Source organism: Bos javanicus, chromosome 25 (genome assembly GCF_032452875.1).
Source record: "Bos javanicus breed banteng chromosome 25, ARS-OSU_banteng_1.0, whole genome shotgun sequence".
NCBI lineage: Eukaryota > Metazoa > Chordata > Mammalia > Artiodactyla > Bovidae > Bos > Bos javanicus.
Genome location: NC_083892.1, coordinates 39,291,206 through 39,315,993, shown reverse-complemented (window position 1 = coordinate 39,315,993; position 24,788 = coordinate 39,291,206). Strand labels below are relative to the sequence as shown.

General features: G+C 52.2%; 1 long non-coding RNA gene across 3 annotated transcripts in view; it reads left to right on the top strand.

Annotated features, from left to right (window-relative positions):
* LOC133238796 (uncharacterized) overlaps positions 1-24,788 on the top strand; it is a 122,493-nt gene that overhangs the window by 96,498 nt on the left and 1,207 nt on the right. Inside the window, exon 4 of one of the 3 annotated variants that reach the window (XR_009733633.1) lies at positions 11-24,788. The exons of the other annotated variants lie outside the window; for them this stretch is intronic. This is a non-coding gene — a long non-coding RNA (uncharacterized LOC133238796). The remainder of the gene's footprint in view (positions 1-10) is intronic. 3 annotated transcript variants of the gene reach the window in all.

Genomic DNA, 24,788 nt, shown 5'->3' with positions numbered 1-24,788 from the left:
TGCTTTGCAGTCTTTCTTTGAGGCACTACAGGCAAGGTCAAAGGAGACATCAGGCATGAGAAAACGCCAGTGACGGTTTAAAATCACAGGGGAGGGCTGGACAACGCTGTGGATGTTCCAAATGCCATGGGATCATACACGTTGGAAAAGTCCACTCTGTGTTATGCGGGCTTCACCCCAGTGAGAAAAAAGAAAAAAAGGAGGCCTTGGTCAGTCACTCGGAAACATGGTCCACCTGCATTTCAGCATCACCCCCACGCCAGCTGGATGAGCTCGGCACCTTTAAATCTATGCTCGCTAATTGGAGCGCATGCAGGCTTCTGGCGGTGGCGACAGACTCTGTGATTAATTTAGCAAATGTCACGGTCAAGAGGACAGTTTGCGGAGAAGCCTCCAGGGGCAGAGCCCCAGGTCCACGGCCTGGCTCAGCCACTTCCGAGGGGCGTGACCTCGGCAAGGTCTTTAATTTTTTAAAACCGTTCATTTATTATTAACAGCCCAAGAGGAAATATGTGACTATTATTCAATCTCCTGCATTTAACTTTTCATGTCTCATGAACTTTCACCCTGGGAAATGTCAAATCCAGCCACGCAACATCCAAGCAGAAGTCAGACTGTCCCCAAACGTTAGAGAGATGAACCACGGCCTTTACACACAGTTCCGGGCATCAGAGATAACGTAAATGCTCTGTGCTTTGGCGTCTGTGTTGGCGAGTCGGGGGCCATGTCCCGGCCCGGGCTGTTCTTTCTCTCCCTCCTGACCCGACGCAGCAGCCTCCTGGCCGGCCACGGTCCGCACACGCCTTTCCCACTCCATCGTTCCAGCTCCCCAGCTTACAACAGTCCACGGCTTCCATTGTTCTTGAGCCGCAGTCCAGAATCCTCACCACGGCCGCAGGGGCGCCCACCCCAGCTCCAGCCCCTGCGGGCTTGTCCCAGTTCCCCTGAGGCTGCTCAGACACGCTCACCACTTATCACGACCCACCGTGGCCAGTGGCTGCTGGACTGGCTCTCCTACAAAATGATGAGACTTCCTTACCAGCTGCTGTGAGAATCAGGTGAGACAGGCATTAGGAACGCGCCCGGGGATAGAAAGGATGCACGAGAAAATCTGCCTGTGGGAAACAATTGGACACATCACATAATAGGTTTCCTAAAAAAGAAAATGATGTTGAGGAAGAAAATTTGTTATGCAGAAAGGTTCATAATACATCACAAAGAGAGAAAAAGACACCCAAGTATGTTCATGAGTATGCCTCTGATTTTGTCAAGGTGCACATTTTGTAGTTTTACACGAATATATAATGGTATAATTATCTGTAAATCATGGGCAACCTGTAAGTACATATAACTGATGTGTGTGGGGGGGGGTGTGTACATATTTTTAAACCACAATGTCAATATCAACATATTAGTAGTAGTGGTTGTCTCTGGGTGGCAGAAAGCATAAAGCCAGATATTTAATCTGTGTGTTTTCTGTGGGTTGTTTTTTGTTTGGTTTTGATTTTTTTTCTCTCTTACATTGAGCACAAGCTGTTTGTAATTAGAAGGTGAAGTTGACCATCCTCCTGTGTGATACTGTATTTCTTACCTTGGACAAATAGTACAGGATTCTTGAATCTGTGACAGCTACTGAATGTGTTTAATATTTTGAATTACAGATAAACGAAATAATCAGCTTTAAACTGAACAGAAAGCGGCTCCTAGCTTAAGTCATCGGGCTGTGAGAAGCAGTTAAAACCGCTGTATCCTGGCAGACACCTGCAGGCTGGGAAAGTTCAGTTGTCGCCAAGTCTGACTTGCAGGGAGTCGCTCTGTTGGGCTTGTTGGTTTGGCGCCTTGGATCTGCCCTGGCTCGAACGAGCCTCAAAGGGGCAGCTCTACCTCGACCTTGGGTTCCTGAGCCGCCTGGCCGCCCGGACGCCTGGGGGACTGTCTCTGCGGAGCGGGACGGGAGGCCATCCTGACCGCGTCACAGAGACCTGCCTGGAAAGGGACAGTGCCCAGGGGTGGCAGTGACCCAGGAGAGAGGCCAGGTGGGGGGCGGGGTGAAGGCCGCGGGCAGGGGGCACAGGCCCCGGTGGGGGTGGTCGCGGGAGCAGCATTGGACAGAACCCCGGCCGGACAGACGTCTGATCTGAGTGCAGCTGAGATCGCCAAGGCGGGGCCTGTACGTGGAGACGCAAGGCCCAGGCTGGGCGCTGGGAAAGGCCAGCCTTCTGTGGCCAAGGGCGCGAGCCGGGAGGACACACCAAGGACTTTCTCCCAGGAGAAGCCAGCCAGGGGGAGGGGGTGGGTGGGCGGGTGGGAAGGCGGCTGTTCCAGCGGCCCAGGGGCGCCTCCGCAGACGGGACCCCCAGGACTCGAAGCCGAGCTCCAGCAGGTCCCCACAGCCCCGCCGAGGACGCGCACTGCCTTGGCCCGACATGGCTTCTCTGGAGAAACGCCCTTTACCGCAACACCTTGGTTCACGCGCCCCCACGGGCAGAGCGCATGCGCCAGCCCTCAGCGGGGGCGGGGTCCTGGTGCAGAGCCGCCAGCACAACAAGAAGTAAAGCCTGGAGCTTTCAGTTTAAATGGACCCGTTCCTCCTCAACCGGGACCGTCTGCGTGGGTTTGCATACGAAAGCGCTCCTCGAGATCACTGATCACCACAGCAGCCGGCCAAGGTGGGGCCCCCAGAAGATGCAGCCGTTTCCTCCAGGACGACGTCACGCTGCACCCTCGTCGCCACTGAGAAGGGCCCCGCGGGTGAAATCCAGTCCCCAGGTCCTGACGCTCCACTGTGTCCTCCAGTGCCACCCGTGTCTGTCTGCCCGGACGGCTCGGCGCCTCCCACCGTCTCCCTAATACTCACGTTGCCCCGGGGTCAGCGCTGTGTCACTCGAGTGCGAGGCATTGGCTCTGCAGGGCGGCATCGAATTCTGACTCCGGCCCCACTCAGTACTTCTGCTCCTAAGCTGCCTGGTTCCCCCATGAAGCCAGCCGCTCTCAAGCTTTGTAGTCACGACAGCAACCCTCATCTCTCACCAAGTCCCGCGCCAGAACTCCACAGATCATCCTGGGATGCTTGGTCGTCTGAGTTCCCAGCCTCCATCCTCAGACCATCATTCACTCTGTATCTCATGGTTTATCCTCCTGGCAGTCTGCGAGCCAACACCAGATGCCAGGGCGATTTTTTTTCCCACTTCCAACACCGTGGAGGAAAAACAGATCTTCCAGGTGTGGGAGCCCCCCTGACGGTTCAGAAAATGATGGATGGGCAGGAGTCTAGATTCATCAGAACACGAAGGCCCAAGGCTGGCTTCACCGCTCAGCCTCGCCTGAGCCGTCCCAGAGTGGAGGATGACCCTCGGATCTGGAGACAGAAAACCCTGGATGAGTCCTTGTCAGAGCCGGGCGCCCACGTCCGCTCGCCCCCAGGGGCCACGGGACAGGTGCGGAGGGAGCCGTTGGCGGGACTGTTTGCTCAAGGAGATCTGGAACAGCCAACAAGGGCCGTGGTCGGGCGCGTCTGAAGAGCCGAGTCCTGTTTCCGCTGCACTTGCAAGGCCCCTGGCGGCCAGGGGTCGGGTGGGGACAGCTAACCCGGCCCTCGAGGCTCTCAGTCTTGGCCCCCGCCACTGCCTGGGCACCCGCCCCTGCAGGCCTCTGACCACGTCCCCTTCCCAGTCTGCCCCGGCTCCGTGATGCCAGCATCTCAAAGGCAGTAAAGGGAGCCAGCAGACAGGTTCCAACCTCCCTCCTCTTCCTCCTGACCCTTCCTGGTTCTCACCGCGCCCCTAAGACCCTCATCCAACGCCCCAGGCCCCTCCCTCTGAGAAAACGAGCTGGCCCCCCACCCTGAGATGACTGAGACCCCCAGGTCTGTGCTCCGCCATTTCCCCTGGACCCCCACCCACACCTGCGCCTCCATCACCCCTCCTCCACACCGATTGCCACCGACTAAACGTCTCCCATGTGTCCCCTAAACTTGGTCGTCAAGAAGTTAGTCCGGGCCACGAGCAGAGCCTTCCCCGGGGGGATGCCGGCGACTGACACCGGAGAGGACCGTGGGTGCGGAAGAGGGCGTGGAGCCCGGACTTCCGGAAGTGGTGTAATGTTCTAGATCTGCATTCTGGGCGAGGTTCCATGACTCCATCTATCCGTCCGAGTTCACAGGACCGCACACCAAGAAAGGACGGATTTCTGTCCACGTCGGTCACAGCTCAGTGGCACCGCCTTCGGTTTGAAGAAGTGCGTAGTCAATCCTTCGGGGACCTACCTGGCGGTTCAGTGGTCAGGACCCCACTCTTGCACGGCAGGAGGCACAGGTTCGATCCCCAGTTGGAGAACCACAATCCCACATGCCGCCTGCTTGGGGCAGCCAGAAAAAGAAAAGGGATAAATCATTCGTGTTCCGTGATGAGCGCTTTTCCCTACTCAAACGACTCCTACGCCTCGCAGCCGTCACATCGCAGATGCTGCTCGTGCAGAAGACAAGCATAAATATTCCCCTCCCAGCCCGTTTTCCACGTTCTCTGCTCACCAATTTCTCCTCATTTTTCTCTCAGCATAGATTCTCCTTGCTTCCCTTAATAAGCTCCGTTCTATAATTAGTCCGCTCTGATAATGCTTTTATCATGTATGTGTTTTATTTCTAAAACATTCACTGCCGTGTGCTGTCCCATCACACTGTAATTCCCAATTCCCTGACCACCATTTTTACAGTCTTACAGTCTTAATAATCTTTTCTATTTCGGTGGTGCTTTTTTTTTTTTTTTTGCTCTTTTTGTCTGACGAACATGAAAGCACTCTGCAGGCATTTTATAGCCCCGGGAGGTAGTTAGGGGAGGGAAAGAGATTTTACAGATGGGAAAATACCAGCACAGAACGTTGTGTGGGGTGCTAGTCAGGAGCATGGTGTTGAGTGTTAGCAAAAGCTTGGCTCAGCTCCGCAGCCCCAGGAAAGAGGGGTCCTGTCACCCCATCTCCTCTGCCCCCTCTAGGCCTGGGAGAATATAGAGTCAGCCGTGTAGCCTCTGGGTGGGGGCCAGGATGGGGCATCTCTCTGTACTGCATGCTTTCGTGCTGAGTCGTGTCCGACCCTTTGCAACCTCATGAACTGTAGCCCGTCAGGCTCCTCTGTCCGTGGAATTCTCCAGGCAAGAATACTGGAGTAGGTTGCCATTCCCTTCTCCAGGGGATCTTCCCAACCCAGGGATCGAACCCAGGTCTCCTGCACTGCAGGCAGCTTCTTTACCGTCTGAGCCACCAGGGAAGCCCTGCTTACAGGGTGGAGCACAGTCACATCCCCCTCACCCCCACCACCACCCCACCACCACCCACTGAACACAAGGATCCACTGGGGGTTAGGGTGGAAAGTAACCAAAGATGGAAATGTTACGAGCACACAGTGCTTCCCCAGAGACAAGTACAGGGATTTCCCCAAACCCAGAGGCTGCCTCTGTAAGTCCCCTGTCGGTGGGTTTGTGAGCACACAGTCCGCCCACCCCCGCCCAGGAGCTGGTCTGATGCTAAGTCCCACCATCAGGTGTTGTTCCCCCAGCCGCCACCCCCTCAGTAGCTCACTGGATCCAAGCCTTTGTCTCAACAAGCACAAGTCTTCTGGGTTGTTGAACTGTCCTAAATTTTCCTCCTTTCTGGAAATACTGGGGTGGCCAAAAACTTTGTTTGAGTTTCTGTAACATCATACAGAAAAACACGAATATGCTTTTCGGCCAAGCTTCTATGTCATCCCAACACACAAGTCGGCACCAAACAGGATCAGCCCTTATTGCAAGGTGGTGCGCCTTGGGTCAGACCACACACACACAGCTCGAGGGCTTTGCAGCAGGCCCGACCACCTGGAACTAGTCGTGGTGATGCTGACAAGCAGCCCAACCACCCTGACTGTCCGCTCCGTCTGGGGGGACACTGCACACCTGCCGGGTGTTAGGGATGCAGGTCCAGTGTCACTCCAAGAATAAGCTGATGAGCTGCGGTTTGGACCACAGACCACACTCCTTCTCCTGCCTTTCCTGGGCATAGTCATGGACACAGGGCCTTGCTGGGATTGGCAGAGGGGCCTTCCGAGTCTCTGGACGCCCGAGTGTCACCACCTCCCTCCAGTCTGGCACAGGTTGTGTTCTCCAAACGTGTCCGTAGCCATATCTCCCATCCCAAATGCTCTTCGTAAAACATCAGCTTGACATTCCTCCCCTGGAGTAATGGGGACCCTGTCCTTCCCCTTGAACCTGAGCAGGTTTGGAAGTCTAGGCTTATTTACTCATTCATTTTGTTGTTGTTCAGTCACTAAGTTGTGTATGACTCTTTGCAACCCTGTGGACTGCAGCACGCCAAGCTTCCCTGCCCATCACCAACTCCCAGAGCTTGCTCAAACTCATGTCCACTGAGTCGGTGACACCATCCAACCATCTCATCCTCTGTCGTCCCCTTTTCCTCCTGTATTCAATTTTTCCCAGCATCCAGGCTTTTCCAAGGAGTCAGTTCTTCTAATCAGGTGGCCAAAGTACTGGAGTTTCATCTTCAGCATCAGTCCTTCCAATGGATATTCAGGACTGATTTCCTTTAGGATGGACTGGTTGGATCTCCTTGCAGTCCAAGAGACTCTCAAGAGTCTTCTCCAGCACTACAGTTCAAAAGCATCAGTTCTTTGGCACTCAGCTTTCTTTATAGTCCCAACTCTCACATCCATACATGACTACTAGAAAAACCATAGCTTAGACTAGACGGACCTTTGTTGGCAAAGTAATGTCTCTGCTTTTTAGTATGCTGTCTAGGTTGGTCATAGCTTTTCTTCCAAGGAACAAGCGTCTTAATTTCATGGCTGCAGTCACCATCTGCAGTGATTTTGGAGCCCCCCAAATTAGTCTCTCACCATTTCCATTGTTTTCCCATCTATTTGCCATGAAGTGATGGGACCAGATGCCATGATCTTAGTTTTCTGAATGTTGAGCTTTAAGCCAACTTTTTCACTCTCATCTTTCACTTTCATCAAGAGTCTCTTTAGTTCTTCTTCACTTCCTGCCATAAGGGTGGTATCATCTGCATATCTGAAGTTACTGATATTTCTCCCGGCAATCTTGATTCCTGCGTGTGTGTGCTTCATCCAGTCTGACATTTTGCATGATGGACTGTGCATGTAAGTTAAATAAGCAGGGTGACATTCAGAGTTAATTCCCTTTAGGATTGACTCCTTGCTGCCCAAGGGGCTCCCAGGAGTCTTCAGCATGAGCACCACCCGTGCACCTCGCCTGGCAGCCTCACTCAGATTTTAAACACTTAAGACTCTACTTTAGGGACGTCCCTGGTGGTCCAGTGGCTAAGTCTCTGTGTTCCCAATGCAGGGACCCGGGCTCCATCCATGGTCAGGGAACTGGATCCCACGTGCCGCAACTAAGGGATCCCGTGTGCCAAAACTGAGACCTGGTGCAACCAAATTAAAAAAAAAAAAACGAAAAGTAAAAACATTTTTAAAAGACTCTACTTCTCCATTTTAGGAGCGAGATTCCTTCTGTTTTGTTCAGGAGAGAAATTCCCTGGTTTGCTTTGAACCGGAGGCAGCACCGAGGTGATGTCCCCAAAAGGTGCCAGGAGGGAATCGGCGCCCACTCCGCCTGCTCCCTGTGGCCTGTGCTTGTATGGACTCTGGGGCAGGAGGGAACCATCCCAAGTTAAAGAGCCACCCCCCCGCCCCCCACCCCGTTATGTCCGGTCCAGGCCCCTCTCGAATCCTTAAGTGAAAAGCCGTACCTCTTCACCACAATCCACAGCATATACTTGCTTTCCTGAAGCCTCTGGAATATGCAGCAGGCAGATAAAATTATGCCATGTCTAAGATCGCTTTGACACTTTCAGAGTGTTGTGGGAGATGGAAGGACACCGCTGAAAAAGAAATCGCACGTTCCGTGCGACTGAGAGTGAAAACATGGTGGGTTCAGCATGCTCAGTCACACAGTCGTGTCTGACTCTCTGCGACCGCACGGGCTGCAGCCTGCCAGCCTCCTCTGTCCATGGGATTCTCCAGGCAAGAATACTGGAGTGGGTTGCTATTTCCTCCTCCAGGGGAGCTCCCCAACCCAAGGATCGAACCCATGTGTCCTGCGTCTCCCGCATTGGCAGGCGGGTTTTTCACCACTGTGCCACCTAGGTCAGCAGAAGCCAACCCCAGATAATCTATCTTCACGTCCAGGGCGGTAAATCTCTCACTTTCAGCTCTGCCTACACATCAGAAGACAATCCTCCTTCTGTGAGGGGGCACAGAGAATGACACCCTGTGAGATGTTTGGCCCTCCTAGAGATGAACAGCCCTCCTTCCGTTTTATGGCTGCGTTGGGTCTTGGTCGCAGCGTGCGGGACCTTCGCTGCAGCACTCCACCCTCTTGCCCTTGTGGTGCTCGGGCTCAGCTGCTCTGCAACGTGTGGAATCTTAGTTCTCGGACCAGGGATTGAACCCACGTCGCCTGTACTGGAAGGTGAATTCTTAACCACTGGACCCCCAGGGAAGTTCCAGCAGCCCTCCTTTCTATGGAAATATGAGGAAAAGAGCAGGACGGGGCCCTCCGCCGTGCGTCCGAGGCTATTCACAGCCGGTGTCAGCCCCCCGCTACGCCCAGGTGCGCTTTCTGCTCCCCAAGCCCCTCACTTTCCCGCCTCAGGGCCTTTGCATGTGCTGTCCCTCCATCACAAACGCCAGCCTCTCCCTCGTCCAGTTGGGAAAATCTCCCACATCCTCTAAGACCTCATACAAACGTCACCTGGTTTCCAGAACATTCTAACACCTGCCTCCCCAGCAGGGTCGGCTCTTCTGGCATCTGTGCCCTACGTGAGTGTCCATCTCTGCCTACACGCTGGGCCCCGAGGGTTGGGTCCACACATAAGACAAGTTACGTATCAACAAGTGGTGGTGGTGCTGTTGCTAATGACGAAACAAGTAAACACATCCAACATGTTTTGACCTCGGCCCGTCGGAAGGATTCTGCACACCTAGCAGCCCCTTCCCTCCCGAGGGCTCCAGTCTCAACCTTCCTCTTCTCAGAGGGGAGTTTCTCATTGTCATGGATGGCAACTCACACACGATGCAAATAATCACCTTTTATGTGGCCTTGGAAAAGCTTCTGTTTGATCTCCCCGCAGCTGTCTTCATGGAAGGCTCCCATGCAAATAAAGAGTGCAGTAGCAAAATGTCAGGGGGCTCAGCCCAGAAGCCTGAGCCCCTGAAGGGTCAGAGGGGCCAGGAGGGGCCTTGGGCCCTTATCTGACTCCCCAGAAACCAGAGCACCTTCCTGCCCGCCGCCGCCTCCTGCCCTTCTGTTCTCTGTCTTCAGGATGCTCTGCGTCTGCCCAGCGTGGGACACACAGCTCTCCCCTGACCCTTTCCACACCCCCGCCAGGGCAGAGAGCACCTCTGTGTACCCCACCTCCCCCCACTGAGCCGAGGCGGGGGACGGGAGTGAGTCTGGTGGAGCCAGTGTGCAGGTGGGGGCTGCCTCCCGCGGCTGGAATCAAACGGGAGCTGAGAGGCCCCGGGGCGGGCGAGCCACGTGGGTGGGGGGAGAAAGGCCACTGGCATCTCAGTGTGACGAAGGCCTCTCCACGGGAGGGGCAGACCATGTCCTGCCGGCGAGGACGTCAACTGCGTCCCTCCGTCTAGAGAGCAGTATTCTGGGGACTCCCCACTGGTACGTGGAGAAGAATCCACCTGCCAGCACAGGGAACCCGGGTCTAAGCCCTAACTCAGGGCAGTTAGGCCTGTGTGCCACAGCTACTAAAGCCTGCTCGGCCTAGAGTCCGTGGTCTGCAACGAGAGAGGCCACCACGATGAGAAGCCCGCGCACCGCAGCAGAGCTTGCCACAGTGAGAGAAAAGCCCACGCAGCAGCAAAGACCTCGCACAGCCAAACATGAAAATAAACAATAAATAAGATTTTTTTAATTAAAAAAAGAGAGAGAGAAAAGTGCTGGATTGGGAAACTCTTAGACTCAACATGAGATGCTGGAGCGGGGAGTAAAGAAATGCATGTGTCGGGAACCAAGCTCCCAATTCCGAGCCCACAGACAAGCCAAGTGACCCTGTCCAGAATGTTAGTAAGCCCCTCCCCGACGGGGGACCACCCCTGTAAGAGGAAGGTGGGGTAGCACCCCAGTGGCTTCTAGCACATGGGGCCTCAAAGCTCACACCATCAAAGATCAAAAAGACCCACATTTCCGAGAAAGATGTCCCACAGGCAGAGAAAGCATGCTGTCACTTCTGTGATGATCACAGAGCTCCGGTTTCCAACCTAGATTTTTATCTGGCGCCAGCAGGGAGAGGTTCTGCTTCTGAGTCAGACGGTATCTGAGCAGGGGATCTGGGTTCAAACCCAGCCCCTCCCATCCAGGGTGGTCTTAGGGTGAACTGACAAAGCCCCTCTGAACTTCAGTCTGCCGGTCTACGAAGGAAGTGTCCGGGGCGGAGCGGACGGTAGTGTCCGCACTGGGGCAGAGACGTCCCTGTGAAGAAAAAACGAGGTGATGGGACCCAGCACATAGTAAGTGCCCGCGAAACACGGCTCGTTTTATGATCTCTCACGTGGAACGGAAATGACAGACAGCTACTTCAGAGGTAGCTGATTTAGGGACTTCCCTGGTGGTTCAGTGGTTGAGACTCCATGATTGCAATACAGGGGCCACAGGTTTGATCCCTGATGGGGGGAACCAAGATCCCACGTGCCACCAAAAATACAAACAAAAAAAGTACTAGTTTTCATTCATTCATTCAAGATAATGAACACAGCAAATTAAAACAGCAATGGCAGGTTGCAGCACCAGGCCAAAAAATAGTAGTTGATTTAGCCTCTGGATTAAACAAGATTGCTGGGAGAAGGCGATGGCACTCCACTCCAGTACTCTTGCCTGGAAAATCCCATGGACGGAGGAGCCTGGTAGTCTGCAGTCCATGAGGTCGCTGAGGGTCGGACACCACTGAGCGACTTCACTGTCACTTTTCACCTTCGTGCATTGGAGGAGGAAATGGCAACTCACTCCAGTGTTCTTGCCCGGAGAATCCCAGGGACAGCAGGGCCTGGTGGGCTGCCGTCTATGGGGTCGCACAGAGTCAGACACGACTGAAGTGACTCAGCAGCAGGAGCAGCTATATACTGATAATATGTGAATAGATAAACTAGTTGGTTCAACTGTGTAACATAAAGATGTGGAATTTTCAGTCTCGGCCCCCTAACTTGCTAGGCTGCTGCCCCCAGCCCCGATTCCTGGGACGCCAGAGCTTTGCTGAGAAAGTTCTAGATGCTGTCTGCTCACCCCTCACCTGCTTATTCTGCCCCCGCCTCCTGATGCTTCATTTCTTGGCCACCAGGTCATAAAGCGTCAGCCTCTTTGGGCAGAGCTGCCAATAAACTCCGGTCTTATGACCCTCCAGTTCCACTGAAACCTTGTCAGGCGGGACTTTTTTTTACTCCAGCAAACAGAAGATGGGGGTCATTTTATCTCACGTTATAATGATCAGCTTGGGATAGTTTTTGTTTTTTAATTTTTTGACCTCACCACAGAACATGCAGGGTCTTAGTTTCCCAACCAGAGATGGAACCTGTGCCCCCCACCTCCCTGCATTGGAGGCACAGTCTTAACCACTGGACCACCAGGGATGTCCCTTGGGATGGTTTTTTTTTATTTCCTTATCAATGTCAAAATGAGTGATCACAAACTTACATCCCCCGAGCAGCCAGGCAGTTGCCATAAATAAGGGACAACGCTTGGAGGCGGTGGGGCCTGACACCGCTGGTTCGCTGTTTTGGTCTTGTTGCTGCCACTGACAGAGGCTTGGCGCTGGGAACAGCAGGGCCCGGTGGAAACCAAGGCTGAGGCTGGAGACCTGTGCAGCCTCTTTGTCGTAATTTGAGGGTGATGGCCCAATTTTTCTAGTTGCTCTGATTTTTCATATTTTTGCATAAATTCTCCCAAATTTTAAAATATTGGCTCAGTTTGGTTTTTTTTTTTTTTTTTTTTTTGGACACTGTAAGTCAGAGAAAATATAACTGTAGACCAGATTCAGCTCCTGAGCCATCACCTTGAGAGACTTCATGGAGCCTCCTCCAGCCAGTCCTCACCACCGCCTCCAGTGTGTGTGAACGGAAGTGGAGAGTGGCCAGGGTCACCAGGACGATTGTCCGGAGCGTGCACTGCCCAAGGGCACCCACCTGAGAGGCGGCCTCTTCTGTCCCAGGGCAGCTAAGACTTGTTCTGCAAATTTCAGCAGTTGTCCAGCAGAGGGCAGTACGATTTCACAGTCTGACAAAGTCAGCCCATCACACGGTCTCAACAGATGGATGTGACGTGTCTTCCGGCTGGGGTGTGTCCTCCTTCAGATTCACCCAGAGCAGGTGTAAGGACCAGCAGCGGCCCTGAGCGGGGAGGAAACTGCAATGGAAGACCCCATCCATTCTGGTTGGGTTGCAAAGTGGAAGTTCCAAATACCAAGCATTAGTGAGGTTGTGGAAAAAACAGAAATTGCACTACCCTGGCGGGGGTAGTGGGGGTGGCGGCAAAGGACAGGAGGAGTGTGAATTGATACACCCCCACATTGGAAAGTTTTTAGCAGCACCTACCCAAACTGGACATACAAATACCCATGACCCAGCAATTCCACTAGGCGTGTGCCCAACCACACACGAACATACGTGTGCCTGGAAACGTTTTGAACATTCATGGGCATGCCCTTTCCGAGAGCCAAGACCAGAAAGAGGTGCAATGCCTATTAAAAATGGAAAAAATGAATAAAGTGTGTATCTGCAGGGTGGATACCAGACAGCAATGCAAACGAACCAGGATACAGAAAAATCTGCTCAAAGTAATGTTAGGTACATGAAGGCAGCCACAGAAGAGTGTCCTGGGGGATTTCATTCGTACCAAAGGCGAACAGCAGGCAGAGATCAGCTGTGGTGTCAGGAGCCAGGATGGCTTAGATGCCTGGTGGTGACCTAAGGGGCACTCGGGGACTGTCCTGGGGTGCTGGTGAGGTTCTGGAGCTTGACCTGCAGGTGATGATGTGGTGGTGGTTGTTTGACCGCTAAGTCGTGTCTGACTCTTTGCAACCCCATGGACTGCAGCATACCAGGCTTCCCTGCCCTTCACTATCTCCCAGACTTTGTCAAACTCACGTCCACTGAGTTGGTGATATCATCCAACCATCTCATCCTCTGTCCTCTGTCATCCCCTTCTCCTTCTGCCTTCAATCTTTCTCAGCATCAGGGTCTTTTCCAATGAGTTGGCTCTTTGCATCAGGTGGCCAAAGTATTGGAGCTTCAACTTCATCACCAGTCCCTCTATTGAATATTCAGAACTGATTTCCTTTAGGATGGACTGGATGGATCTCCTTGCAGTCCAAAGGACTCTCAAGAGTCTTCTCCAGCACCACAGTTCAAAAGCATCAATTCTTCAACGCTCAGCCTTCTTTATGGTCCAACTCTCACATCCATACACGAATACTGGAAAAACCACAGCTTTGACTATACAGACCTTTGTCGGCAAAGTGATGTCTGTTTTTTAAGTAAACTGTCTAGGTTTGCCATAGCTTTTTTTCCAAGGAGCAAGCATCTTTTTTTTTTTTTTAAATTTCATGCCTTCAGTCACCATCTGCAGTGATTTTGCAGCCCAAGAAAATAAAGTCTGTCAGTGTTTCCTTTGTTTCCCCTTTATTTGCCATGAAGTGATGGGACTGGATGCCATGAACTTCATTTTTATGAATGTTGAATTTTAAGCCAGCTTTTTCACTCCCCTCTTTCACCCTCATCAGGAGGCTTTTTAGCTCCTCTTCGCTTCCTGCATTAGAGAGCTGATGTGGATGGGGTCTCTGGGAAATCGACTCGTGCACTGTATGCTTTCTGTACACACGAGACCAACACACGAGGGTCACAGCAGAGACCCCCAGGTGTGCACTGGGCAGGGAAGGGCTTTGGAGGAGGAGAGGCAGAGGAAAGCTCCAAGTTCCGGCATCAGCACCTCCAGGTGCGACGTTCACTCCAGGGCTGCCCAGGTCATGGGCGTCGCACTATTACTAGGGGAAGCCAGCATCCTTGGACGGGTCGTGTCAACGACGGGTTGGTGCATAGGACAGGGTTTGGGAACCAGGAATCCTTGCTTCCCTGAGATGAGGGTTTGTGTGCTGGTCATTTATGTGGCTCCCGGGAGATCCACGAGGGAGACAGAGCCGCCAAGCGAGGGCAGGACTTTGAGGTGGAGTCCCAGGCCCCTGGAATGCAGGTTACACCTCGAGGTTTGTCCCGACAGGCAAGGGAGCTGGGCTTTCAGAGCCCCACACCCATCAGCGCTTGGCTGAGGGCTCACCTGGAGGATGAAGACCCCCTGCCGTCTGCACGCACAGGCTGAGTGGCCCCAGGGCAGGCGTTCCAGAGCCAAGCATCCCTTGCTGGAAAGAACCATGGGAATGTGGGGGAGCTCAGGGACCTGGGGTCCAGACGCTGACCTCCCCGCTTTCCCCGGGCATCTCCAGTTCAGAGGGGGGATGCGAGGCTGCCCGTCCCGCTGGAATCACAAATCACCTTCATCAGGCCCCAAGGCGGTGATGAATTGTTCAAGGGTATAGAAAGCGAAGAACTAAATTTAGAGCCTCTTGATGAAAATGAAAGAGGAGAGTGAAAAAGTTGGCTTAAAACTCAACATTCAGAAAACTAAGATCATGGCAATTAGATGAGAAAACAATGGAAAAAGTGACAGACTTTATTTTCTGGGCTCCAAAATCACTGCAGGTGGTGACTGCAGCCATGAAATTAAAAGACGCTTGCTCCTTGGAAGAAAAGTTATGACCAACGTAGATAGCATATTAAAAAGCAGAGACATTACTTGCCAACAAAGGTCCGTCTAGTCAAAGCTGTGGTTTTTCCAGTAGTCATGTAGGGATGTGAGATTTGGACCATAAAGAGAGCTGAGCACCAAAGAATTGATGCTTTTGAATTGTGGTGTTGGAGAAGACTCTTGAGAGTCCCTTGGACTGCAAGGAGATCCAACCAGTCCAACCTAAAGGAAATCAACCCTGAATATTCATTGGAATGACTGATACTGAAGTTTAAGCTCCAATATTTTGGCCACTTGATACGAAGAGTCAACTCATTGGAAAAGACCTTGATGCTGGAAAAGATTGAGGGCAGGAGGAGAAGTGGGCAACAGAAGATAAGATGCTTGGATGGCATCACCCACTTGATGGACGTGAGTTTGAGTAAGCTCTGGGAGTTGGTGATGGACAGGGAAGCCTAGTGTGCTGCAGTCCATGGGGTCGCAAAAAATCGGACTCGACTGAGTGACTGAACCGATCTGAACTGATATTGGTTGCTTGCAGCGTTTGGGTTTCCTCTGGAAAACAAGAGGCCAGTGATGCTTTCAAAGTGCCAATGCTGGGACTTCCCCAATGGTTCAGTGGTTAAGACACTGTACTTCCAATCCAAGGGACGCAGGTTCACTCCCTGATCAGGAAACTAAGATCTCACATGCCATCTGGTCAAAAAAAGAGAAAAGAATATGCCAATATCTTTATAGTAACTGTTTTTTAAAAACCAAAAGTGAGTGAAGTCACTCAGTCGTGTCTGACTCTTTGCGACTTCATGGACTATAGCCTACCAGGCTCCTCCGTCCATGGGGTTTTCTAGGCAAGAGTGCTGGAGTGGGTTGCCATTTTAAAAACCAAATTGCCAAATGCAGCCCAGAAGTCCTGCCCTGCGTTGGCTTCTGGGTCTCCCTTACAGACTTGCCCTGGACGATGACCCACGGGAACACCCTGCACACACACTCTGATCTCAGAATTTGTTTCTGGGGACCCAGAACTAAAACGGAGGGGAGAATGGATTCCAACTATTGGGAGAAGTGGAAACCTGAGCCCCAGCACACAGACCTCCTGCCTCCCTACACTCGCCTGTGGGTCTGGTTTCTGCAAACAGAGTGAGTCTCTTGCAACAAGTTTGTCATCACTTCCAGGATCTGCCCTTGCTCAAGTTGTACTGTTTTCATTGGGAGCAGAGACGAGTCTCTGGCGTGGAACTCAGCTGCGCTTTCCCACAAAAATACCAGCGGCCGCTCACATCAGCGGGCGCGCCACCGCAGGCCAAGCCGGCCCCCGAAGCGCCCTCTTAACCCCTGCGTCGCCCATCGTGATTCTGTCAGCCGCCCATCTGAGTCCGGGCGCTCTTCCTCCAGTCTGAGGGGGAAGAGAAAGGTGTCCTCACCCAGAACCAAGGCTCCTCTACAGGCCGGGGGCCGAGAGCTCCGTGTGTCATCTGAACAGACCCGGGATCTGGCGCTTCCTGGCCACTCTCCCCCAGACAGGCGCTGGCCTCCCGTTCAGATGTCCCCGTCTGGGTCACGGACCCGAGGACACCAGCCTCTCAGCCTTACAGCGAGCGTCGTGCAAATATTCACCGGGCAGCAGGCATACGGGGGGCTTCCCGGGGGCTCAGCAGGCAACAACCCGCCTGCCAGTGCAGGAGAAACAGGAGACGTGGGTTCAGTCCCTGGGTTGGGAAGATTCCCCTGAAGAAGGAAATGGCCACCCACTCCAGTACTCTTGCCTGGAGAATCCCATGAACAGAGGAGCCTGGCGGGCTACAGTCACACAGAGTCGGACTTAGCGACGGATCACGCGCACACAGGCATATGGAACGGTGCTTCACGGCACTGACCATCCAAGACACACCAAGAAAGGTCTCAGTGCGATACCAGATTGCGCAAAAGTAAACTCTCTCCCAAGCTGCTTGGGAGATCCATTTGGGAGCATCCGCAGGAGCTAGTCACACATGGCTCCTGTGCCCCAGCCAGCTCCCTCATTCCCAAGCAGAGGAAGGGCGTGGGCCCCCCAGAAACACGTCCAAGCGCGTCACTGCGGCTCTGCTCATAACAGGCAAAAGCTGGAAACAAATGTCTGCCAACGGTGGATGAGGAAGCAGCACGTGGCGTGTGCGATACAGCAGTGAGAGTGAACAAAGCCCCCTCCTGTAACAGGTGTGGCCCTCACACCCACCACACTGAGCAAAGTTAGCGCCTGTGTGCGGCCAGAGCCCATTCAGATCAAGTTCAAAGGCAGGCAAAGCTGTCTTACTCCATTCATGCCGCTTTAACAAAGCACCGTGGACGGGGTGCCTTGTAAACATCAAGAATTTATTTTTCCAGGTTCTAGAGGTTGGAGAAGGAAATGGCAACCCACTCCAGTGTTCTTGCCTGGAGAATCCCAGGGATGGCGGAGCCTGGTGGGCTGCCATCTATGGGGTCGCACAGAGTCGGACACGACTGAAGCGACTTAGCAGCAGCAGCAGAGGCTGGAGGTCCCAGATTGGGGTGCCAGCGTAGCTGAATTCTGGTGAGGACCGTCTTCTAAGGTTGCGTGCGTGCTCAGAAGTGCCCAATTCTTTGCAGCGCCATGGACTTATGGACTGTAGCCCTCCAGGCTCCTCTGTCCATGGGATTCTCCAGGAAAGAATACTGGAGTGGGTTGCCATTTCCTCCTCCAGGGGATCTGCCTGACCCAGGGATTGAACCCACATCTCCTGCATTGGCAGGCAGATTCTTTTACCACCGTGCCACCTGGGAACCCCTCTTCTAAGGCTGCAGACGCCTTTATATAGAATGACCACACAACCCAGCAGTTCCACTCCTGAGTATACACCCCAAAGAACTGGAAACAGGAACTCAAACGGAATCGTGTGTAGTAATCTCCATTGCAGCCTTATTGGCCACAGCCAAAGGGTGGGAGCAACCCGTGTCCCTCAGTTGGTGAGTGGGCAAACCAAATGTGACATGCCCGTACAGTAGGTTGTTTTAAGTTTATTTGATTGACGTGTAGTTGATTTATAATGCCATGTTCATTTCTGCTGTACAGCAAGGTGACTCAGTTATAGACACATATTCATTTCCATTACGGTTTGTTGCAGGGTGCTGACGCGAGCTCCTGGTGCTCCACAGTAGGTCCTCGCTGCTCGTCCCTCCTGTGTACTCGAGTTTGCATCTGCTCAGCCCAGCCTCCCAGCCCCTCCCTCCCCCTCCCACTCTCCCCCTTGGCAGGCGGCGTCCTTCTCTAGATGAGCTTGTTTGTCACGCAGTCGATGTTTCTCCTCCATAAAAGGAATCGAGTGCTGATACATGCTAGAATGTGGTTGAACTTGAAAACGTAATGCTAAATGAGAGAAGCCAGGTCCCAAAGGACACGCATGGCACGATCGCATGTCCGTGAAATACCCACAGTAGCAGATCCATGGGGACAGAAAGGAGATGCCTGCTTTCCAGAGGCTGGGCGGCCCAGTGGAGCGGGGAGGCGAAGTGAGTACATCGTGGGGCGGGGTTTCAGGCCTGGCGGGCATTGACCGAGTTCTGGAACCCCATGGCGGCGACGGTTGCGCAGTATTGTGAATTACTTCACGCCACCCAAGTGCGCGCTTTAAAATGATTCGAATGAGAGATTTTTTTTATGTTGTGTGCCTTTTGCCGCGCACACAGAAAGTTAAACTGAAGTTACCGTATGACTCAGCAATTCCACTCCAAGGTGTAAAGCCCAGAGAATTGAAAACACGTGTCCACACGAAAAGCTGCCTGCGAACGTCCGTAGCAGCATGATTCATGACAGCCGTACCGTGGAAACCATCCAAATAACCATTGCATGAGGAATGGGTGTTTTGATTTCTTAGGGTTACTGAAACAAATTACGGCAAAGCAAATGACTTAAAACGATAGGAACGCACCGTCTCGCAGCCCTGGAGGCCAGAAGTCTGAAATCCAGGTGTCGGCAGGGCTGAAACCTGTGGGGGAACCGTTGCCTGCCTCTTGGGGCTTCTGGTTTTGCTGGCAGCCCTTGGCATCTCTTGGCTTGTAGCTGCCTCCCACCACTCTCTGCCTGTGTCGTCACATGGCCACCTTCTTTCCATGTATAAGGACATGGGTCATCGTGGATTAAAGGCTCACTCCAGGATGACCTTGTTTTAACTAATTATTTGGCAGCGATGATGGCACCCCACTCCAATACTCTTGCCTGGAGAATCCCATGGACGGAGGAGCCTGGTGCGCTGCACTCCATGGGGAGTTGGACGCGACTGAGCGACCTCACTTTCACTTTTCACTTTCATGCATTGGAGAAGGAAATGGCAACCCACTCCAGTGTTCTTGCCTGGAGGATCCCAGGGACGGGGGAGCCTGGTGGGCTGCCGTCTATGGGGACGCACAGAGTCGGACACGACTGAAGCGACTTAGCAGCAGCAGCTATTTCCAAATAAGGTCACATTTCTAGGAAGTAGAGGCTAGGACTTGGTTTCTTTTTCTGGAGCACATAGTTCCACTCCTAACAGCGTATGGACTAAAGGCGGTGTATGTACATGATAAGACATGATCCAGCCAAGGGAGGAAATGAAATCCTGACACATGCTGTGTTGTGGGTAAAAGCTGCAGGCGTGATGCCAAGTGGGAGAAGCCAGACACGAAAGGCCACGCAGCGTACAGTTCCATTTATGTGAAATGAAATACCCAGAACAGGCAACTCCATAGATGCATAAAACCGCTTATAGAGTGTGGGGGAAGGGGCAGAATGCAGAGTGACTCCTTGAACGGGTCTGGAGTTTGTTCTGGAGGTGATGAAAAATGCTCTGGAACCAAACAGAGGCAACTTTTGGTTGCCAAACCAAACAACTTTGCAAATGTAATAAAAACTACCAAACCGTGCACTTTACAAGGGTGAATTTATAGTGACCGAAGCCATGAAATTGAAAGACACTTGCTCCTTGGAAGAGAAGTCATGACAAAAATAGCATATTCAAAAGCAGAAACATCACTTTGCCAGTAAAGATCCATATAGTCAAAGCTACGGTTTTCCCAGTAGTCATGTATGTAGCTCAGTCCATAAAGCATCTGCCCACAATGCAGGAGACCTGGGTTCAATTCCTGGGTTGGGAAGTTCCCTTGGAGAAGGAAATGGCAACCCACTTCAGTATTCTTGCCTGGAGAATCCCATGGACAGAGGAACCTGGCAGGCTACAGTCCATGGGGTCACAAGAGTCGGACACGACTTAGCGCTTTCTTTCTTTCTTCTTTCTTATACGGATGTGAGTGCTGGACCGTAAAGAAGGCTGAGAGCCAAAGAATTGATGATTTCGAACTGTGGTGTTGGAGAAAACTCTTGAGAGTCCCTTGGACTGCAAGGAGATCAAACCAGTCAATTCTATAGGAAATCAACCCTGAATATTCATTGGAAGGACTGATGTTGAAGCTGAAACACCCATACTTTGACCACCTGATGAGAAGAGCCAACTCATGGGAAAAGACCCTGATGCGGGGAAAGACTGAAGGCAAAAGAAGAGGGTGGCAGAGATGTTTAGATGAGATGGTTAGAGAGCATCACTGAGTCAATGGACATGAATTTGAGCAAACTCTGGGAGATAGTGGAGGACAGGGGAGTCCAGTATGCTGCAGTTCATGGGGTTGCCAAGAGTTGGACGCAACTTAGCGACTGGACAACAGCAATTATTAATGGTATTTATCTCTTGAGTAGTGGGATTCAATCCCTGTGTCGGGAAGCTGCCCTGGAGGAGGGCATGGCAACCCATTCCAGTATGCTTGCCTGGAGAATCCCATGGACAGAGCAGCCTGGCGGGCTCCAGTCCACGGGGTCACAAAGAGTCGGGCATGACTGAGCGACTGATACACACACACTGGGATCACAAATGACTTTGATCTTCCACTTTTTCTTGTGTTTTCCCTTTTTCCCACAATAAATCTGAATGCATTGTTTTTATCAGAAAAACATAGTGTGGGCCTTCTTTGGTTGAAAGCCACAGAAAGTAACTCAAACTAATGTAGATGAAAGGAGGGTGTTGGAAACTAGACAGAGAGCAAGACTTGCCCACCCAACAGCCGCTCTCCACCTCTTCCTTCCTAGCAGAAGCCTGGTTTGCAGGGTAGGAATGTGTCCCAGTAAACTACACTTCTTAGCTTCCCTTAAAACTGGGGACGGTCATGTTATGGAAAATAAGATATAAACGGAAACTAGCTGGGTTGGAATTCTGGGAAAGATTTTAAGAGGTTGGCCATGCTGGCAGTGTCCTTTCAACCTTCCTCCCTTCCTTGTCTCTGCTCTGTGGAATGTCATTGTGATGGCTTGTGCCGCAGCAGCAGTTGTGGCCGCATGTGACCTTGGGGATGGAGGCCACATGCTGAGGAAGGCTGGAGCAGAGGAAGAGTCTGGCACATTGGTGACTGTGGAGCCACAGACCAAACATGGGCTGTCTATTGCCAACATTTAGGCCACTGGCGGCTCAGACAGTAAAGAATCTGCCAAAGCAGGAGACCCGGGTTGGATCCCTGGGTCAGGAAGATGCCCTGGAGAGGAAATGGCAACCCACTACGGTATTCTTGCCTGAGAAATCCCATGACAAAGGAGCCTCGAGGCCTACAGTCCGTGGCGTCACAAAGAGTCGGACACAACTGAGCGACTAACACTTTCACTTTTTGCTGCTGCCTGCAAACTCATCTGTAACTGATCCAGCGCTCGCTGGACCACTAGGAATCTGAAGAACCAGACTTGGAAATGAGCAGGGACCAAGGCAGCTCAAGAGTTAAGAAGCAAGAAACATACACAAAGTTATGGATGACTGCAGCACCATGGCTTGATGATTCTCCTTCTCGAGGGAGCAGCGGGTTAACAAACAGTCACCGGTCTCTGAAAACAAACCACACCCTTTCCTGGAAGCAAAGCTATAGGTTGGGACGACGAGAGAGAACACACGTGTCTATAAATCTGCCTTCAAAAAGTCCCACTTTGGAGATTTGCTTGCTTACTCTTGAGTAGTTCCAGAGAGAAATTTACCCTTTCAGTGTCTCAAATAAAATAAGAATTAATGGGTGCATGTGCCCACATTTCCCCACCACGAAAGATCTCTCCACCCGGCTGAACCGTAAACCGTAGGCAGTTGCTTGTGCCCAGATCGCCAGCGGGTGAGCCTTGCCAGCTCAGAGGTCCAGGATGTTTAACAAGTGATGAAGCGGGTCTCCAGCAGAACTGGAAGTACCGCGGCGAAATCTGAAACGGCTTCACGTGCTGTCGGACGGGAAACAGGAGGCTGGCAGAGCCCTTCAGAGTCCTGAGAGCTCCATTTCGCAATCTGCAGAAATATCTGAGTGTGACCTAACCCACAAGGGGTGGGGGCCTGACCCTAAGATGGAAGGTCCCTAAGGAGGAGCAGGGGAGAGTGGGGGAGAACTCCACTCATTTCTGGCCTCTTTCTTCTTTTGCCCCAGATTCCGTTTACAGGGGAAGACGCATCTGGTTGGGTCTCCTGAGGGTCTAGACACCCTTGGGCTTGAGGATGGCAGACTCCTTGTTGTACTCCCCACCCCACCCTCCCTCCACCAAACTGCATCCAACGGGAAAGGGATTGGCAGTACCTCAAGTGAGATCAGAGAAAATGGACAGCTGGGAAACATATATTTTAAATTTTTAAGTATATACATTTTTAAAATATTTTCATTTATTTATTTGGCTGTGCCAGGCCTCAGCTGGGGCATGTGGGATCTAGTTCCCTGACCAGGGGTGGGACCTGGGCCCCTGCATTGGGAGTGCAGAGTCTTAGCTGCTGAACCACCAGGGAAGTCTCTAAGTAGATAAATTTTAAGTTAATTTTTCCTTTAAAAAATTAAGAGTTTCTGTGCCCAGAAGAATCCTGTGTTGAAGCCAACCTGAAAAGCACTGTGATTCTCTCAGGTCACACGGAGATAAATGAAGATCTAGAAGGAAAGCAAGATATACACAGATAAGCTGCATGATGACTGCTAAGACCTGCTAACTGCGCCCAACCAGAGCACCGTGGGGGAGCAGCCAAAGGGGGCTGTTTTCCTTTTGAGCCTCCAGATCAGAGGAGGCTTCCTGGAGGAGGTGACATTTGAGTAGAAGATGGGGATGAAGATAGAGATCTGTACCAAAGGATGTGGAGCTCTGAATGTCATCCTGAAGCTTTCTGTGGAAAATGGGGTGTCACGGAAGGGTTTTGAGCAGAAAGATAATCTGGGTCTTGTCTCAGCGGCCATGTAGAGATCAGATTGCTCCGGTGGGAGAGATTAAAAGTTAGGAGACCCATAAGAATGTTGCAGTCATTCAGATGAGCAGCGATAAGGCACTGCTCTGGAGACCAGGGAAACTAGGGTGATGATGCAAAACTGCATTCCAGGGAGCTAGACTGGGCAAGTCTCAGTGAATAATGGGATGTGGAGGGTCGAAAGGGAGATAATACAGGCTTTCTCTCCCGGGTGATGTGGTGCGTGGGGCTGCTCTGTACCCATCTGGGGAACTCAGGAGCAGTGTGAGTGGGGAAGAAGCCGAGGTTGATTGGGGTCAGGAAGGACTTGAGATGTTTCCTGATGGAAATAGTCTACCAGCAGTTGGAAATCTGATCACAGACAGAGTCAAGAAGAAACTGTTGGCCATCATCACCTCTGAGTACTGAATTATGAATTATTTTTGTTTGGTTGTTTTTAGGACCCTATGTGTTGCTTGGCATGTGTCGTCTGGTTATGAGAGAGAATATGCTTTTGTTTTGTTTTTTTTTTTTCAGTAGTAACAGGGACGTCCCTGGTGGTCCAACGGTTAAGAATCCACCTTGCAGTTCAGGGGACTCGGGTTTAGTCCCTGGTCGGGGAACTAAGGTCCCATATGCCAAGGAGCAACTAAGCCCACGAGCCACAGCTAGAGAGTCCACGCCCCTCAACAAAAGAGCCGAGGGCCACACTAAGACTCAACGCAGCCAAGTAAATAAATAAATATTTTTAAAGACCATTAATTCATTCACAGAATTGTTTTATATATATAGGTGTGTATGTATCTCAACAGCAGCAGACAGGTGGGGATCTGGGAGATCAGGACGCTCACAGACAGGACAGAACTGGGGAACGAGACTCGGCAGCAGCCAGTCAGTCTGGCGCAGACAGCGCCGTGACCCAGCACCTCCTCTTTGCTGGGCTCTGGGGAACAAGGCAGTGGCCGTGGGAGGCGCAGTCCGCACCCTCAGAGAGCCCCGAGGACTGGGGAGGCGCCCGGAGAGGAGAGGCGTACAGATGGCCAGCTTGGCGAAAAAACAAAAAGGCAAGCACACGCACGTTCTGGAAGCTGCACAGCTGGGTGGCTGGCTGGGCAAAGATTCTACACTCTGGGCTTCTCTGGTGGCTCGGTGGTAAAGAATCCACCTGCCAATGCAGTGGGTTCAGTCCCTGACACCGGAGGATCCCACGTGCCACGGAGGAACTACTGAGTCTGTGTGCCCTTGAGCCCGAGCTGCGTGATAAGAGAAGTCGCTTCGATGAGAAGCCCACACACCGTGACGGAAAGTAGTCCCCAGTCTCCACAACTAGAGAAAAAGCCAGAAGGCCCAGCACAGCCAAAACCAAATAAATACAATTTTTAAAAATGTTCTACATTCTCGTAGGCTCTGGGAGAAGAAGGCAGGGATAGCTGGTCCCTGGGAAAGTGCTTGGATCCACAGAGACCATTCATACTGGAGCAAGGGCATTCTCCTTCCTGGGAGGATAAGACTGAAGATGTTATGTCTCTGGGTTTCAGCCGAACATTTGACAGAGGTGCTCTGGCTGCCTCTCTGGGCGGGTTTCGACACCATGGGCTGAGGGGGTTTGAGAGACACAGACTCAAGAGAAGGCTCATGGACCAGATGCAGAGTTGTGACGAATGGGTCGACGACAAGCAGGAGGAAGGTCTTGAGATCTCACGCGTCTCCTCTCAGCTCCACCCTGTTCATCATTTTTTTT